The sequence below is a fragment of the Hippopotamus amphibius genome, chromosome 8 (genome assembly GCF_030028045.1).
Source record: "Hippopotamus amphibius kiboko isolate mHipAmp2 chromosome 8, mHipAmp2.hap2, whole genome shotgun sequence".
Lineage (NCBI taxonomy): Eukaryota > Metazoa > Chordata > Mammalia > Artiodactyla > Hippopotamidae > Hippopotamus > Hippopotamus amphibius.
In genome coordinates this window covers 18,075,339-18,092,212 of record NC_080193.1, presented here as the reverse complement: position 1 = coordinate 18,092,212, position 16,874 = coordinate 18,075,339, and the positions used below count along the sequence as shown (strand labels likewise).

At 48.8% G+C, this 16,874-nt stretch overlaps 1 protein-coding gene across 1 annotated transcript in view; it reads left to right on the top strand.

Annotated features, from left to right (window-relative positions):
* Nucleotides 1–16,874, top strand: part of CUX2 (cut like homeobox 2) — a 255,122-nt gene that overhangs the window by 125,520 nt on the left and 112,728 nt on the right. The gene's annotated exons all lie outside the window — the stretch shown is intronic.

Here is a 16,874-nt window from a genome sequence, read left to right as displayed (position 1 = left end):
GAGCCTCAGTTTCCTCACCTGTAAAATGGGAGTAATAACAATACCTACCTGGTATTATGAAGCTAAATCAAGAGAATGTGTATAAAGTGCGCAGAGCAGGGAACAGTTTCTGGCACGCAGTAAGCACTCAACAAATGCTGATAACTGATTCTGCGTACTAACTATGTGACCCCGGGAAGGCTAACTTGATTTCTTTGGGCCTCTGTTTCCTAATCAGCAAAGTGGGGATAGTAATTATACTGTCGGATTAAACACGTTAGAACAGTGGCTGGCACGGAGTTGGGGCTGATCAGTTAGCTGTTACTGCTGTTGCCGTCATCATTGTTTTTACTGCTCTCTTGCCTGTGGTTCTGCGTATTATGTTGTTGATCGTCAGGTGCCCAGGGGTGGCTTTTATCCTGGTTCTGAATCCCACCATGTTAGCTGTGCCTCACCAGCCATTACCCGCACCTTGTGTGTTCTCCTTCCAGACCCTTTCTTGGACCCCACTGCACGTCAGACAGAATTCCAGCCCCCAGGGTCCCCCGGCCCCAGCATGGGCCTGCCACCCGCTCACCAGTGGTGCCACGACCCTCTGATCCAGTGACTTTCCCCTACTCATCCAAGGAACAGGGGTCCTCAGGAACCCTCATCTTCACTCAGTGAGCAGGGCCTTTGCTGTGTCCGGCGTCATCTCTTCCCCCTCACAGCAGACCCTGGAGGGTGGGTGTCTTCAGCCCCACTTGACAGATGGCGAAGCGGGGGCAAGAAGGGCAACTGGCAGTGCCCGTGATCTTTCCGCTACTCGCAGGCTGCTCTTCACTGCAGAAGCATTCACTCCCCTCCTTTCTCCTCCCCCTGCTTTCACAGAGGCCAAAATGCCATCTTCCACTACCCCTCTCCTCCAGGTCATGACGTGAACAGACCGTTTTAAAGGGAGGGAAACAAATCTTGTGGACCTTTGAGAATCACTTCTCTCAGCCCCCGAGTCTGCAGACCTCTGTCAAAGAAGCCTTGACATGTGCCGTTCGAATCTTGGGCTCTGAGATGAACTTTCAGCTGCCAGCTGTCCCCACAAAAGAGAATTTGGGCCTTCACAACAAGCCAAGCAATAACTTCTTTTGATTTGTGTCAACATGGACATATAAAAGGATAGGTTCAAGGGACCCCCGGTTTGGAAATGGCTGCCCTTGGCTGGCACATTCCCGCCTGGCATATTCTGGAACTTCATCCCGGTCTTAAAGGACCCAGCACAAAGGGCCTGTGGGGTCCGATGGGATTGAGGCCTCCCAGATCTCTTCTCTCCTGGACCTTTTGGCCCGAAGCGGAGGTGGCCTCAGGCCTGGGTCCCAGGGAAAACTTGAGTCCTCAGTGGGACCCCGAGGTTCCCCCTCTCATTGAAGTGAGAAGGCCAGTGGGCGAGTCTCCTCCATGTTATTGAGGGAAGAAATATGGCTTAGAACCCTTTCTGTAAAAATAACCTCCCCGGCTCCTCCTTTATGGGTGAGGGAAAGTGCTTAAAATGCTTAGAGGGAATAAACAGCTTTTAATGAAGTTACATTGCCACATAATGGGTATCATAAAATTGCCTTCATGCTACAGGGTCCCAGGATGGCATTTATTATCGACTGTGCCGGAATAGTCTTTGCAGAGCTCCGGCAGCTGCAGAGAGAAGAATGCAAAAGTCTCCTTAAATTACCTGATTGAAATAACCGGTGGAATATTCTGCGGGGCCGCCGCGTGCCAGGGAAACCGCCTTTGGGGTGGTCTGTCAGAGGCGGTTTGCGCATTCTGAAGAACACAGGAGTTTCATTGCAGCAAAACAGATGTTCATCTTGTTTCTCTATCGGCTGTTTGATGAGAAATTTATTGCTCTTCCGCTGGGCAGGAGCCCCTCTCGGCTGTGGAGTCTATTAGGCAAGCCAGCAGCTGGCGGAAAGCCAAGGTGAGGCTGTTTTGATGAAACCCATGAAAAGCCTTGGCTTGGAGGCGCCGGTAATAATGCACTGGCTAGACTCTCCTGATTGGGCGATTGATTGGCCTGATTTGATTTATTGATCAATACCCTCAAATTTGGCGTCTGAGAAGCTGCACTAATCTTTAACTGTTGTGAACATCTCTACCTGTTGGAGAATTAGACCCTGATAAGGAATGTATGAAAGAAATCGGGCTTATCTTAATCACACACCGGGCCCCAGCGCTGCCCGCACCAGCGAGGGCCCCAGTGCACTGTGCCCCATCGCCAGGCAGGCCGACGCAGATCTATAAATTGATGGAATTCAAAGCCTCCAGCATCGATTACCGTTATAACAAACAGTGGTGCACAGAATGTCTGATTATTTTTAGACAAAGATTCTGTTCTCTCAGCAGCAATTTTGCTGAGGCTGTCACTGTGTCAGATGTCTACTGTTGATTGCAATTAGATGCAATACAAAAAAAAATTAAACTATCTGTATCCTTAGTCTTATTTCCAGTTATTAAATCTCTCTCTTTGTTTGCCGTTTCCTCATGATATCTACAGCTGGATAAAATATTTGATTGGCAGGAGAAGTCCTTGTAATTCAGCAGGGGTGCAGTGGCCCACCGGCTCACGGGATTGTGTTTGATGGGGCACGCATAGTCTTGGGAGGAGGGGAGTTGAATGGGGGGTGTTTGTGGATGTCTGTGTAAAAGTGTGCAGGGTGAGGACTTGATGCAAAGATATTTCAGGGCAGGGTGTGGGGATCAAAACCAGTCTCCAAAACCCTCTGGAATGCCTGTGTTTTCAGTCTTCTTGTTTCCTTCCACATCCAGCAGGACCTAATCAGGGTCGTGCCCCTGTTGATGGGTGGGGTGGGGGTGAGGTGGAGCAGGGTGGGGCAAGAGGAGGTGATCCAGGCAGCCGAGCTCAAGGGTTGGCGCCACTTAAAGTAATTAATTCCTCCAAGCAGAGACTGCACTTGGGACCCCTTCTGCACTCAATCATACCTGAAGAGCAGGCTCCAGGTAATTGTGGGTATGAACAAATTAGGCATTCCTTTTTACATGTGGCCCGGCGGCCAGCCTCCTGGCGTTGGGTGCATGCATCCATCATCTTGGTGCTCTCCGGTGATCTCTAGTCTCACAGCCATTAGCCCCAGCGTCCTTGGGGGTGGAACAGCTGTAAACTCGAGACCGTCTGTGGGGTGGCTGAGACCGACCATTTATTATGCATTGGGAGGGAGACGAAGGCTCAGGTGACAGAGCCAAGGCCTCCCGGTTTCCAGAAGCCAGCTCCACTTGGATTTGGCAACTGCCAGATAATTTTAGAACAATCGGAGTGGAGGATGGAGAAGGAGGCAGTGGCAGCTTTGACTTTGGGGTCAGCCAAGAGGGTTCTGTGGGAATCAGAAGGCTGGCATTGATCTCTGTAGCAAAAATGGGCAAGGGACTTGGCCCCTGATCCCACCCAGGGGCAGACGTTCAAATGCCCTTGCGAGGATGCTCTGGGGGAGCTGGTGGATGCAACTCCAAGCTCCTCAATGGCAGGGAAGAGGTCTATCTTGTTCAGTAATTATCAGAATAACATGTGCCATTTGTTCACTGCCAACTGCCCAGATCCTGTGCCAAGCACTTACAGGTGCACCTTTCTCCTTTAAGCTGCCCAGTTACCTTGGGAGGTTTATAATAATTATACCTATTTGGTAGATGCTGAAACTGAGGCTTGCAGGCATTGAGTGGCTTGATCAAGGTCACACAGCTGAGAAGTGGTGAGGCTGGAAGTCAAGTTCAATTAGCTTTTGGAGTCTGGGCTCTTAACATCAACGGAGAGTGCTCAATAAATATCTGTTGAGTGAATGAACAAGTGGGTGGATGGATGGTACATGTGCATCCAGTGGGGACTTACCTGGGTTCCTGGATACCCAAGGATGATGGGTCAGCTTATCTCTCCAGGGGACAAATAGAGACATTTCAGTGACCTCCATGGGCAGGCCTGATGTTTGGGCCTCTGGGGCTGCTGGTGGCAGCTCCTGCTTCATCCTCATGGGCATAGAGCTGTGCTCCGGCTCCAGTCCTCTCAGAGGAGCCAGTTTGAGGTCACCAGGAAGCTTCCAGGCAAGGAAGTCTCAGGGTTGAGGGGTCTGGCCAAAGGGAGAAGCAATAATGGGGTCTCAGGAGGGAGGGTAAGCGCATTGGGGACCTGGCCGAGAGCCAGACGGCCCCGGGCCTGGATAGCGTGGTGGTTAAGAGTTTGAACCCTGACGTTGAGTAGACCTTGGTGTGAATCCCAAGATCATCTTATTCATAGCTCTGTGTGACCTTGGCTAAGCAACTGACCCTCTCTGGGCCTCACTTTCCCAGTGTGCAAATAGCTACTGATAATAGTACCTCCCTCTCAAGGTGCCCGTGAGGATGAAGAGAAGTATGATATGCCTCAGCCCACACACAGGGCCTGGCACGTGCTGTCTGGCAGCGATGACCACTGGTCTAAGGCACTCGGGGACACCCACACCCCGGTGCACATTTGTGACTAACAAGGTCATTTGGCTCAAGGACATTCCAGGCCAGGGAAAGAGGTGTCAAGTAACCTCTCTGAAATCACAAAGCAAGTACCCGGCACATTTGACATCTTCCTTGTCACCGTTGTCACCTTCTTCTGGACACACTTCAGTTGTGCGTGTTCCTTCTCCTTTCCCCTTTCCCATCCCCGTGCTCCTGATCCTGTGATAAAAGCATGGCTGGTAGTCTAGGCAGGGCTGTGGGGAGAGCGAACCCCTCATGTGGCTGGTGGGAGCAGCAATCAGTGCAGGCCCTCTGGAGGACGCGCTGGCAGCATCTGTCACACAGACGTGCCCCGCCTGGGACTTGGCCCTTCTGCATCACAGAATTTATTCTTCAGAGGCACCCACACAGGGGCACCAAGAGGAAGCCTCAGTGTGTGCGTGCAGCATCAGTAGTAATAGCCAAGCCTAGAAATAACCTCAGTGTCCATGAGTGAGGGATCAGATACATAAAACAAGGTACCTCCACGCAGAAAAGGACTCCGTGGCTGTAAAAAAAGAAGACAGATACTCTTTACAATAAAAGGAGAAGGCAAGATAAATTCAGTGAAAATGGCAGGTTGCAGAACATGATGTGTAGCATGCTGTATCTGAGTAAAGCAAAAGATGAGATAGCGTATGCTTACGTATTTGCTTGAATATGAATGGAATATCTTCGAAAGGACACAGAATAATGGTGGAGAAAGAAGACATTTTAATGTTAAACCTTTCTGTGCTATTGCAGTTTTTATCATATGTATGTATTATTCTATTAGTGTAAAAATTTTACTAAAAAATATTGGTGTAATGGATGAACTTGGATTCTTGGAGTCAGATTTGGGAGCAAATATTGGCTCTGTTACGTACTAAGATAAGCTGACCTTAGGTAAGCAATAGCAACTCTCGGTGTCTCAGTTTTCTCATCTGTAAAATGGTGACATTATGTGGACGGTAACAAGTGTTGGCAAAATTGTGCACATAAACAGTATCCTGGTCTGTGCCATCCACAGTTATTAGTGGTTACTCTTACGAGTGTGAAGCTGAAAGGAGGCACTGTCCGTGGCAGTGCGCAGCCCTGGCCTCATGTGCGGGGTGCCGAGGATACCAGTGACTCCCTGAGTCCTGCAGGGGGTGCCGGGGGCCTCTACACTCAGTAATGCCCTTGAACTTACTAGCCTTCAAGGCTCGGTAATGGATCCCTCTCCAGAGGCCTGGCTCCCGATGGTCACAGCTTCTGTAACGGGGCCTGGTCACCAGCTCAGCCCAGAGAGGAGGGACAGGGTGGGGGGCTTCGCGGTACCTGCCTGCCTGCCCGTGTCTACTCCACAGCACCCATCCTGGCTTCTGCCCGTGATGGCGGGGCAGTCAAGGAGTTGTGTGTTCTCTCTCTCCCTCTTCCTCTCTATGAATTTCTCTCTCACTTCCTCTGTGTCTCTTTTTCCTCTTGGTTTTTCTTCTCCTCTCTTTCCCTTTCTTTCTCATTCTCAGTCTCTGTCTTTTCTCTTTTGTCCTCTTATTTGTCCCTCCCTACATCAGCTAAGAGTTGCTGTTGTCACCATGAAGGGCCTAGTCAGGTAACACAGGAACCAACTATGTGCACTGGGCTGGTGCCGGGCGTAAAGGGAGGGCAGGTAGCAGACCCAGGCCCTGCCTTCCAGGGGTGAACATCCCAGTTGGGACCTAGATGCAGAGGAAGTGTGTGTCATGAGGGCCCTGATGGGGAAGACAGGGTGCTGTTAGACCATTGTCTCAGAGAGGCTTCAGTGAGCCTGAGCCTGGGACTCAGGGGCTCCCGGAAGCAGTGACACAGAAGCTGAGACCCAAAGTATGAGTTAGGTAGTGGGGCCGGGAGGGGAAGAGAGTGTTCCAGGCAGAGGTCTTGTGGCTGGACAGGACCCAGTGAACTGAGCAAATCCCAGCCAGGCCCAAATTCACTGTAAGAGAGGTGGGGACTCCGTGGAGCGGGCCTCATGGCTGTGTAGAGTAAGGAGATGGAATTTGGAGCCAGAGTCCCTGGGTTTGCCTCTCAGCCCCAACACCTGCCAGCTGTGTGACCTTGGGCAGCCTTGCCCTCTCTGGGCCGGTTTTCTCCTCTGTAAAGTGGCAGTGGTGATCAGGTGTACCAGAGAGGGTCCCTGAGAGGTAGACATGGGTTAATATGCATAAATGTGCTTAGAACATGCTGGGCACAGAGCCCAGGCTATCTAGGTACTCACTCGTATTTTACTCTTGGTAATGTTATCTGTGCGCCCTGCTTCCTGCCGTGGGTGTTTTCAGCGCCCTTGGCTAGGAATCTTTATTCACACAACAGCCAGCAGGATTCTGTGAAAGCTGGTCAGACCCCCATGCTTCCTTTGCTCACCAGGCCTCCTCAGGCACAGCAGGCATGTTCCCGCTGCCTCAGGGCCTTTGTGCTTGCTGTTCCCTCTCAGTAAAAGGCTCTTCCCCGAGATGATCACATGGCTTGACTCTCCAGCCTCTTTAGGGACTTTGCCAAAAAGTCATCTTTCCTATGAGATGTCTCCTGGCCGCTCTGTTAAAATTACAGCTTACCCCCCAACACCCCCTCCCCTTATTTTCTTCTCTGCTTTATTTTCTCTCTCCGCATCTTCAAACTTAAACACATTTCAGTGGCTCCCATTGCTCTTAGGGTAGAGATCTGGGTGGGAATTAGGGTGCCTTAGGGCCCCCCAGCCCTGGGTACCCCCAGTTCTGAGAGGAACCCCTCAGGTCAGTGGTGCCTGGAGTTGGCCTTGTGTGTGCAAGACAGGCGGGGGTGGGCCATTTGAAGCATCAGTCTTCTTCACACGGTGTCCACACTGGGCTTTGGCTGTAAGCAGCTTCCACAGCCCCCTCTCCAAGTGACTGGGGACTGGTGTACTTCCTCACTACTGGGCTTAACCTGCAGAGGTCCATCCCAGAGGTGGGGGGTAACAGTGATAAGAGTGGGCCTGGCATCCTGGCTGTGTGACTCCGTATAAGTCACACACCCTCTCTGAGTCTTCTTTAGCCGACACCGTATAAAATGGAGTCACACCCATCTGGCAGGCGTTAATTGGTGCTGCCTCCTGGAAGCCTCCTTAGGCCCTGCTGATGGCTTTGACCACATGCTTCCGTGATGCCCAAGCTCCCACCCACAGTGCTGCTGAGCTTTGTGTCTGTTCAGAGACGTGGTGGAGCCTTGCGACTAAATGCTCCAGTGCTGGAACCAGGCTACCTGGGTTCACGTCCCAGCACTGCCTCTCACTTGCTGTGTGCTCTTAGGCAAGTAACTTGACCTCTGTGTGCTTTGGCTCCCTTGTGTGTGAAACAGGGAGAATAATACCACCCTATAGAGTTGAGGATTAAGTTTAAAAAGTGGCTGGCACTGAGTAGGTGTTTGTGGAATGAGTGAGTGTTGTCAGGGTTTGACAGCGTAACTCGGCTTCTCAGGGGCCATCAGCTGGCAGCAGTCTCATGCTGTCATGCCTTTCTGTTTACTAGCCGGAATGTATCTACTGAGAGAAACTTCTCTGCTGTTCAGCCGTTCCAGGGTGCAGACTGCAGGAAAGGCAAAAATGCAAGTTTGATTCTTCCCTTTATTTATCAGATTTCAAAGCAATGAATTGGTTCCCCAGCATCCTCCAATGTGACCAATGAAGGGTTTTGTTTTTGGTGTTGTTATGAACTCCTGTTATTATGAATCCATCCCCTGTGATGGATTTCAGTCCATCAGATTACGTTCCTTTTCGATGCTCATATTGTTCCACCTCTTGCTGTTGGAACCCTGCAGATTAGCCCTTGACAGTTTCCTCATCTGCCACGAGGGAATCACAGTCCATTCTCACAGTTTCCGTGAAGCAGGTGGGCATCACGGGTGCCAGCAATGGTTCCACCCTCCAGGAAAGCCCATTATTTCTAGGGCTGGGCCCTTGGAGGAGGCTGGAGCCTCTGAAAGCCATTTCCAGTCCTTCTCAGGAGGCCTGGGTGACCCCCAGACCTTTCATTGAGCCCCTCCCTACTGGCCACACCCCCCCTACTTCCTAGGGCAAAGCTCACCCTGGCTTATGTTGGCTGCAGGTCGTAGGTCCAGCATCCCTGGGTGGGCGCAGCTGCCAGTCACCCCACACCCTAAAAGCCGTCTATCTAGTATTTTCACTGAGTAATTTTAAACTTGGCCTTTGTCTCATTTTCCTGTGTCCCTCAAGGACGTATTTTCAAAACCTTAAGTAGGCCAGTCACACCGTGGCACAGCCATTAAAATCAGTGACGACTGAACGTCAAGAGGTGCCTAGGAATGCTTGGTAAATATGTCTCTGGGTGCTTGAGGCCCTCTCTTCCTTTATTCCTTGAAGTATTTATTGAGCACCTACTGGGTACATATTTCTGAATAGATAGTCTACGTCAATAAATAGGTTACTAACACAAAGTATCCACAACATCAAAAATAAAGAGCGGGTAAGAAATGGTGGAGGAAGGAAAGGATTGTGGAGTATGGGGGAGGAGAAGCAGTGGGAGGGAAGGCCAGCTCTTTTCCTTTTGCCCAAGGAGACAGGCACAGGGTATGCCAGGTGCTGTCCCAGGCCAAGGCCAGGACAGATATGGACCCTGCCATCAGTGGTGAGCTGGGAGATGGCAAGACACAAGCAAACAGAGGCATATCAAGAGTGCCGTGAAGGAAGCCAGCAGGGACCAAGAGAGAAGAACAAGGTCCCATTTAGGCCTCATGGTCAGGGAAGGCCTAGAGGAGTAGTTATAGGAAAATCTAGAGGAAGAGAGGTCCAGGCAAGGGGAACAGCAGATGCAAAGGACCTGAGGTAGTCTAATGTTTGGTGAAAGGCAGAGTGGCTGGAACACAGAAAGCAGGAGGCCTGAGGGCAGAGAGGTGGGCAGGGCCAGATCACACCAGCCCTGGGCAGAATCTGAGACCTAAGCCTCAAGAGCAGTGGGAAGTCACTGCAGAGTTTTCAGCATGGGAGTAGTGGGAGCTGATTCATGTTTGTGAAAGCACCCTTGGGTGCTGTGGCAGAAGTGATCATAGGGAAGGAGGGGCAGAGGAAGACCCGTGACTGACTACTGTAGCAGTCCAAGCAAGCAATGATGGGGGCTTGGTGACAGCAGAGATGGCAAGACATGAGCAGATTCAAGAGTATTTTGAATGGAAGGAAAATAGCTGCTCCTCCCTTCTCCTGCCTCTTCCTCTCCCTCTCTCCCCTGCCAAATATCCATTCAGACAAGTGCACAAATTGTAGAGGTGCAGCTCGATGACTCGCCACAACTGAACACATCCATGGAACCAGCACTGGGATCAAGAAACAGAACATTCCCAGCCACCCAGAAGCATCTCTTGTACTCCTTCCATTGCCCTCCAGATATGATCACTCTCCTGACTTCTGACTTGCATGGGTTTGTCTTGTCTGCTTTCGTGTCTTATATAAATGGGATCATATAGTGTGTACTCTTCTGCATCTGGCTTCTTTTGCTCGACATTACTTTTGTAAGATTTATCAATATTGTTGTTTGTTGTGGAAGTTTATTCATGCTCCTGGCTGTGCTGTAGTATTCCATTGGGTGAATATATTGCAAATTTATTTATCCATTCTACTGTTAATGGGCATTTGGGTAGTTTCCAGTCTGGGGCTATTATGAATAGTGCTTCTATGAACATTGCAGACCAGTGCTTCTCAGACTTTAATGTACTCATGAATCACCTAGAGATCTTGTTACAATACAGACCCCAGTTCAGTAGGTCTGGCGTGGGTGGGGGGTGGGGGGCATCCTGCATCCGTGGCGAGTTCTCAGGTGATGCCAGTGCTGCTGGTCCATGACCATGCTTTGAAGAATGCGGCTCTGTTTTGGTGAACATATTTCTCTGGGGTAATTGCCCAGGAGTGGAATTGCTGGTCATAGGGCAGTCTGTGTTTTAACTTAGTAGATACTGCCAAGTAGTTTTCCCAGAACATCAGTTGACACCCCACCAGTAGTCTGTGAGAGGTCCAGTTGCCTCATGTCCTCACCAACACTTGGTATTATTTGTCTTTCATTTCAGCCATTCTGGTGGGTATGTAGAAGTATCTCCTGGTTTAAATTTGCATCTCCCTCATGACAGTGAGGTTGAGCATCTTCTCATGTGCTCATTGCTATTAGGATTTCCTCTTTGGGAAGGTGCTGGTTCAAGACTCTTGCCCATTTTTCTGTTAGGTCATTTTTCCTTTTCTCAGTGAGGTTTTAGGGGTTCTGGATTCTGGACACAATCCTTTATTAGGTAAATTGCACCAACCTCTCCCATTCTGTGGCTTTGCCTGTTCACTCTTATTTTACCTGTTCTTTTTAATTCAACAATTATTGCTTAAGAATGCAGGGGGTGAGGATAGAGATTCCCACTTTGCCCGTCATAATCAACGTAGAGTCTGTCACTGGAAGGATCATCCCTTTAGCTTCTTGTTCATTTACACACTTACACTCTTGTCACTGACCTTCCTAGGTCAAGGGACTCTCCCCACGTTCATGGTGGACATTTCCTCGACCACTACCCCTCCCCACAACCCCAACTGCTCAAGCCAGGGCATCCACTTAACCCTGATATTCCTTTGACATCTTTCCCCATCTGATGTTTTTTGACGACAAGATTAGTTCATCATTCTTGGACATCCAGAGAGCTGCCTGGCATTATTAAGAGATGCACAGATCCCTTGTATCTTCACAGAAACACACCTCTGAGGGTGGTTGACCCCAGGCCTGCAGCCTGGAGGAGTGGAGGCAGTGGAGGCAGGTGAGCTGCCTGTGTCCACGTGTATCTCTGTGGGAACCTGAATTAATTCTCCATCTGCTTCACCCTTGCACTTACAGCACCCCCACAGGCACCCCAGCTGTTAATCTAACATGTGCCTTGTGAGAGAATGCACAGTGGAATTTTCCAGAAGCTGCAGAATGTGTGATGATGTCATCACTCTGAAAGCTAATGGAGTGTGTGCTTATATATGCTTGTGCTTTAAAAATGTCTCAGTTTTAATTTTGAACACGTAAGTATCAATTGCAATAACCTATGCAGACAAAGCTCTTTGAGGGCTTCAGTCATTTTTAAGTGTATAAAAGTGTCCTGAGACAACAAAAGTTTTAAGAACTGCTGTGTTAAATGAAACAATAACTGAATGACTGAATGAATGAATGACGTGTGTGCTAAGGAGTTCGGACCTGCCTTATCGTTAAGGGATGGTGGTCCAAGGACAGCATCCTGGTGGCTGTGTGGAGAATGGATTAGAGGGAGGGAAGAGAAGTGCAGGCGTCCAGGAGAGAGGTGGGTGTGGGATTACCCAGGCCCGTGACCACCGCCTCCAAGTACCCTTTGACCCAGCACAGGCGTCCCTGGCATAGCCAACGACCGACTGTGCCAAGGTGTTTTCTACAGTGAAACAATTTGAAATAATTAGAACTTTACAAAATGTCCTTAAACACTCTGGTAATGGGCATAAGAAAACACTTGTGAAGTGTAATCAGTTATTAGCAGCTGATCAATTATCCTCATGGATAGCTGTTGGGGGGGGTGGAGAGGAGAAGCAATAAGAAGCCCCTTGATTAACTAATTTGAATATCTTTGGAGAACAAATTCCGAAATTTCTTTCTATTTTCTCTCGCGCTATTGTAACGGCCGCACATCTGCTGGATAAAGGCGGGATGCAAATGGTAATGAGCACTCTGCTGTGAACAGGCTCCTTGTTTGGGATCCTGGGAGGAAGGAACTGGAGGTGTGGGGGGTGGCGAGCCAGCGGGGCCCGGGGACCTCATGCTGGCTAGAGGGCAGTCAGCTCTGCCCCTCTGCTTAGGGTTTTGGGGACTGGGGGAGCTGGCTTCTGTGGGCAGCGGGCGCAGGTGGGTGGCTCTCACCTGGGAAGCAGCGCAGATTCTGCTGAAGACCTTCTAGGACCAGGTGGGCCTGGTCAGTCCCAGGATGGATTGAGCAGTGAGAGAAACCTACATTCTGGAGGCTGCTCTCAGCCTCCCCAGCCTCCCTGGGGGACAGATTTATAAGAGGTGAGAGTGATGAACTGGAATGTTAATGACCCCTTCATCTCCAGGGGTCTCTGATTCCACAGGACGTCACGGACGTGTCATATCATTGGCCACCTAGCTTACAAGTGCCTCATGGTTAAAGCAAGGCTCTGGAGCAGACTCTTGGCTGGAATCCAGCCCTGCCACCTCAGCTGTGTGACCTTGGGTAAATGGCTTAACCTCTCTGTGCCTTGATGTACTCCTCTGTGAAAAGGAAATAACAACAGTGCCCACCTCACAGCGTTGTTTTAGCGCGGGGCCAAGCACGTCGTAAGTGCCCCGGAAATGTGAGCCATCACTGTTACTCTTACTCTCTTCATCCCTTGTAATTAGCAGGCTAGACTGGAGTTTGCACACTGGCAGGCCAGGGTCCACATCCCCCAGTAAATCTGTTTTGTTTGGCACAGACAACATTGTCATTTTTTTTTTCTGAATTTGTTGCCAACGATTAAAAATAAAGAGATTTTCAAATTAAAAATCTAGATTTGGGCTTTTCTGTAGAATCAAACCCTCCGACCCCACTGAGCCCACAATCCTCTGTGACACCAATCAGCCAGAGCTGAGTATAGCTGCGCCCTTTCTCTGGGACACTTGTCTCCCATTCGTTATGCTCCCCATCCCTTCATTTCTTGATATCAGCTGTAAGCCCTGTGCGGTCTGCTGGGAACAGGTCAGCCTCTTCCCTGATGTAGGTGCTTGAAGCACATTGAATGAACGTGCATTCAAATAAGAGTTTGACTTAATGGGGCAGGTCCATTTTGAGAAGACCCTCAGTATCTAGTGGTCCTGCCAGAGAGTGCAGCAAACTCCAGCCTTGGTGTGTCTGTCCTTTGGGTCCCCCCTTCCCATATCCCCCCAGCTCCTAAAGAATGTCCTGTTCTCTACTGTTCCCCCTCTCCCCTTTCCCCTTCTGTCCTTTACTCTCCACCCCTCTGCGTGAGATGTTCTGGAGACCCCCACACGGGGGTGTTGAAATGCCCACCCTGAAAAACCAGTCTGAGGCCTGAGGCACCAGGGAAAAGCACATTCTGTCCCCTGGTCTGTACCTGCGGCCCCTGGTCCACATCCATCTTAATCAGACAAGATCTTTAGTTTAAAGCTGTTCAAAAAAAGCATCTTAAACCACCTTTAAAATTCCTACCTCCTCCCACCCAACAGCTTTTTTTCCCCTCCCCTGACTGTTCCATCGCTTAAAAATGGCTTAACCAATTTGAGTTATTTTTAGAAAAATGCCTGGCATGTTGGCTGACAACCTGTATTCTAAGTTTCAGCCTGATACAGAAAAGACAGAGTTTATAAACCCCTAGGGGGAGAAAAAAAGAAACACACAAAACATTGCTTTAGAATAGAAATCATCTAAAACTGACCCCGTGAATCCTGGCCAACAGAGTGTCAGGTGACACAGGGAACGGGCACCAGCCACCAGCTTGAGGTTTCAAGGGCACAGAATGAAGGTGGTTCTTCTGCGCTCCCAACGAGCATTGCTGGCAGAATTGGATGCTGCGACCTGTGGACTGTGAGAGACAGGACAGATAGACCCAGGTTTGAACCCTGGTTTCATCATGCTGTATTCTTGAGCCAGGGAAGTACCTTCTCTGAGCCCTCAGCTTTGCCATCTGTGATATGGGGATACTCATAACCGCTTCAGGTAAAATGCTGATCACAGAGCCTGATACCCAGTGACACCCAGTGACTTGTCCATGAATGTTCCTTATTGTCATGATGCTCCAATACAAAGACGAAGAGGGCTCTAAAAAAAAAATTAGCATGAGCTTTATGATTTTATGTGGCAGCTGAACATAGCTTTCCCTACATCCTGATTTCTTTTGACTTTTTTAAAAACAGCTTTATTGAGGTATAATTTATGTACAATAAAACTTACCTATTATATGTGTACAGGTCAGCAGTTTTTAGTATTTTATGGAGCTGTGTAAATATCACCACAATCCCATTTTAGAACATTTGCATCACCCCAAAAAGATCTTCCTGATTCCAGTCCTAGCCCCAGGACTTCATGAATCTGCTTTCTCTATCTATAGATTTGCCCTTTCTGGTCATTTCATATAAATGAGATCATAAAATATGTGGTCTTTTGTATTGACTTCTTTCATTTAGTATTATGTTTCCAAAGCTCACCCATGTTGTAACAGGTATGAGTATATTCCTGTTTTTTATTGCTAAATAATATTCCATTGTATAGATGGTCCACATTTTGCTTATCCATTCACCAGTTGGTGGACATATAGAATGTTTCCTCTTTTTGGCTGTTGTGAATTGTGCTGCTCTGAACGTGCAGGTACAAGTCTTTGTGTGAACATACACTTTCAGTTCTCTTGGGTAGAGGAGTGGAATTGCTAGATTGTACAGCAAATCTATGTTTAACTTTTTAAGAAACTGCCAAACTGTCTTCCAGAGTGACTACACCTTTTCACATTCCCACCAGCAGTGTATGGGTGTTCCAGCTGCTCCACATCCTCACCAGCATTTAGTCATGTCTTCTGGAGATTTGAGCATGCAGTTTTGGTTGAGTTTCAGTCAGGGTTTGGGCTGTGAATTCTGGGAGCCGTTGGAGCTTGAAAAGATGAATGGCAGGTGGGAGCATGGGACCCAAGGGACAAAACTGCACATCTTAGGTGTTCTAAAGTTAGTGCTGTCCAGTAGAACTTTCTACGATGATGTAAGTGATGTATATCTGAACTGTCCAGTACGGTAGCCACTAACACTTTTGGTTATTGAGCACTCGAAATATGGCTTGTGACTGAGGAAATGAATTTGTAATAGTATTTCATTTAAATTCATTTCGATGTACTAAATTTAAAGAACCTCATGAAGCAAGTGGCTACTATATTGGTCAGTGCAGTTCTTGGAAGTTCAAGATCACTGCTCAGTATGTTCTAGGTCCTCGATGAATCTTTCTGAGGATTGATCAGAGTTCAGCTCTTTTATTCATAGCTGGGATAAGCTAGGGATTCAGGGCTGCATGTGTCCTGGAATATCACACCTAGATAATGCACAGTGTCTCAGGACGGAGAGGGAAGCGCCAGAAGTTGTGCTGTGGATTTAGGTCAAGGTATACTGTAGGATCAGGAGAAGAGCGTGGATGGGCTCTGGAGCCAGGAGTACCCAGGTTCAAATCCCGGCTTTGTCACTTAACAAGTCTGTGACCTAGGACAGGTGACCTGTCCTCTCTGAGCCTGTTTCCTCAACCAAAAAATGGAGTAGTAATATCAGTCTCGAAGGACTGTTGTAAGGCTCAGAGAAGAATGATCATAAATCCCCTAGCATGGTGTCTGCCTCTTAGTAGGAGCACAAAACTATCATATTCCATTGTTGTTATCTTCACTGTTGTTATTCTCTCCAGTCCCCAGGGCTGTATAAATACCACGTAAGCCCAGACTGCACGCCTTCATCCGTGAAAGATAAGGTGCTAGGCTGTCAGCATCACACGGGTAGTGACCTTGTCTACCGCAGCCACTGCTGGGTCTCCAGCACCTGGAACAGTGCCTAGCACAACGTAGGCGCTCAAATGCACGTGTGATGAAGGGATGAAGGAATGAATGCCACTGGCTTGTTGATGAGCAGGACCTAAGAAACCTGAGGTTTTCTGAAAAGAACAGCAGACACTCTCCTTTAGAACGTGCGGTTTGAAAGCAACATCAGGTTCAGTGTCAGCAATGACCTGTTTTGTGCGAGGGCAGAAATGGCTTCCTACTCCTTGAACAACAGGAGCACACTGCAGCACGGGGTGGGTGTGGAATGGGTGAGTGTTGGCTGGGTCAGCCAGGCCAGACCCACTTCCCACCACCAACAGAGCAGATCTGCCTGAAGGGACCCCACAGCTGAGGTTTACGCAGTGAAAAATACGGTTTTAAAATGTGAATGAATTTTCATCCAAGTAATTCTCCCAGGCCCGTGCTAACATGTCAGGCAGCAGTGCACGCTCCCAGGGGTGGTGGAAGAACACCCCAAACTGTCTTTTGGGGGAAACACACTAGTTCCACCTCATTAATCCTAAATTTTATCCCACCCGTGCTTTTCTCTTCTCTTTCCTCTTTATTCTCACTCTTTCTTTCCTGCTTCTAAGTCCCAAAGTAAGATTTTTCCATTCTGAAGAAATTGTTATTTTTGTTTTATTTGTGTGAAACATTTGTAGCTATCAAAGTCTCTTCATATTCCTTACATTCATTTGATGCGCACAGAAGCTCAGTGAAGCAAATACTCATTCCAAAAGAGTCTATTAAGCTTCCCTCTACACCAGGCGTAGGCCCAGGTGCTGGGAATAAAGAAACACAAGTCCGGCCCTCCTGGAGCTTTTAGTTTTAGTTTGTCTTTGCAAATGCTGGTGAATCCTCTGTGAGAAAAGGAGCA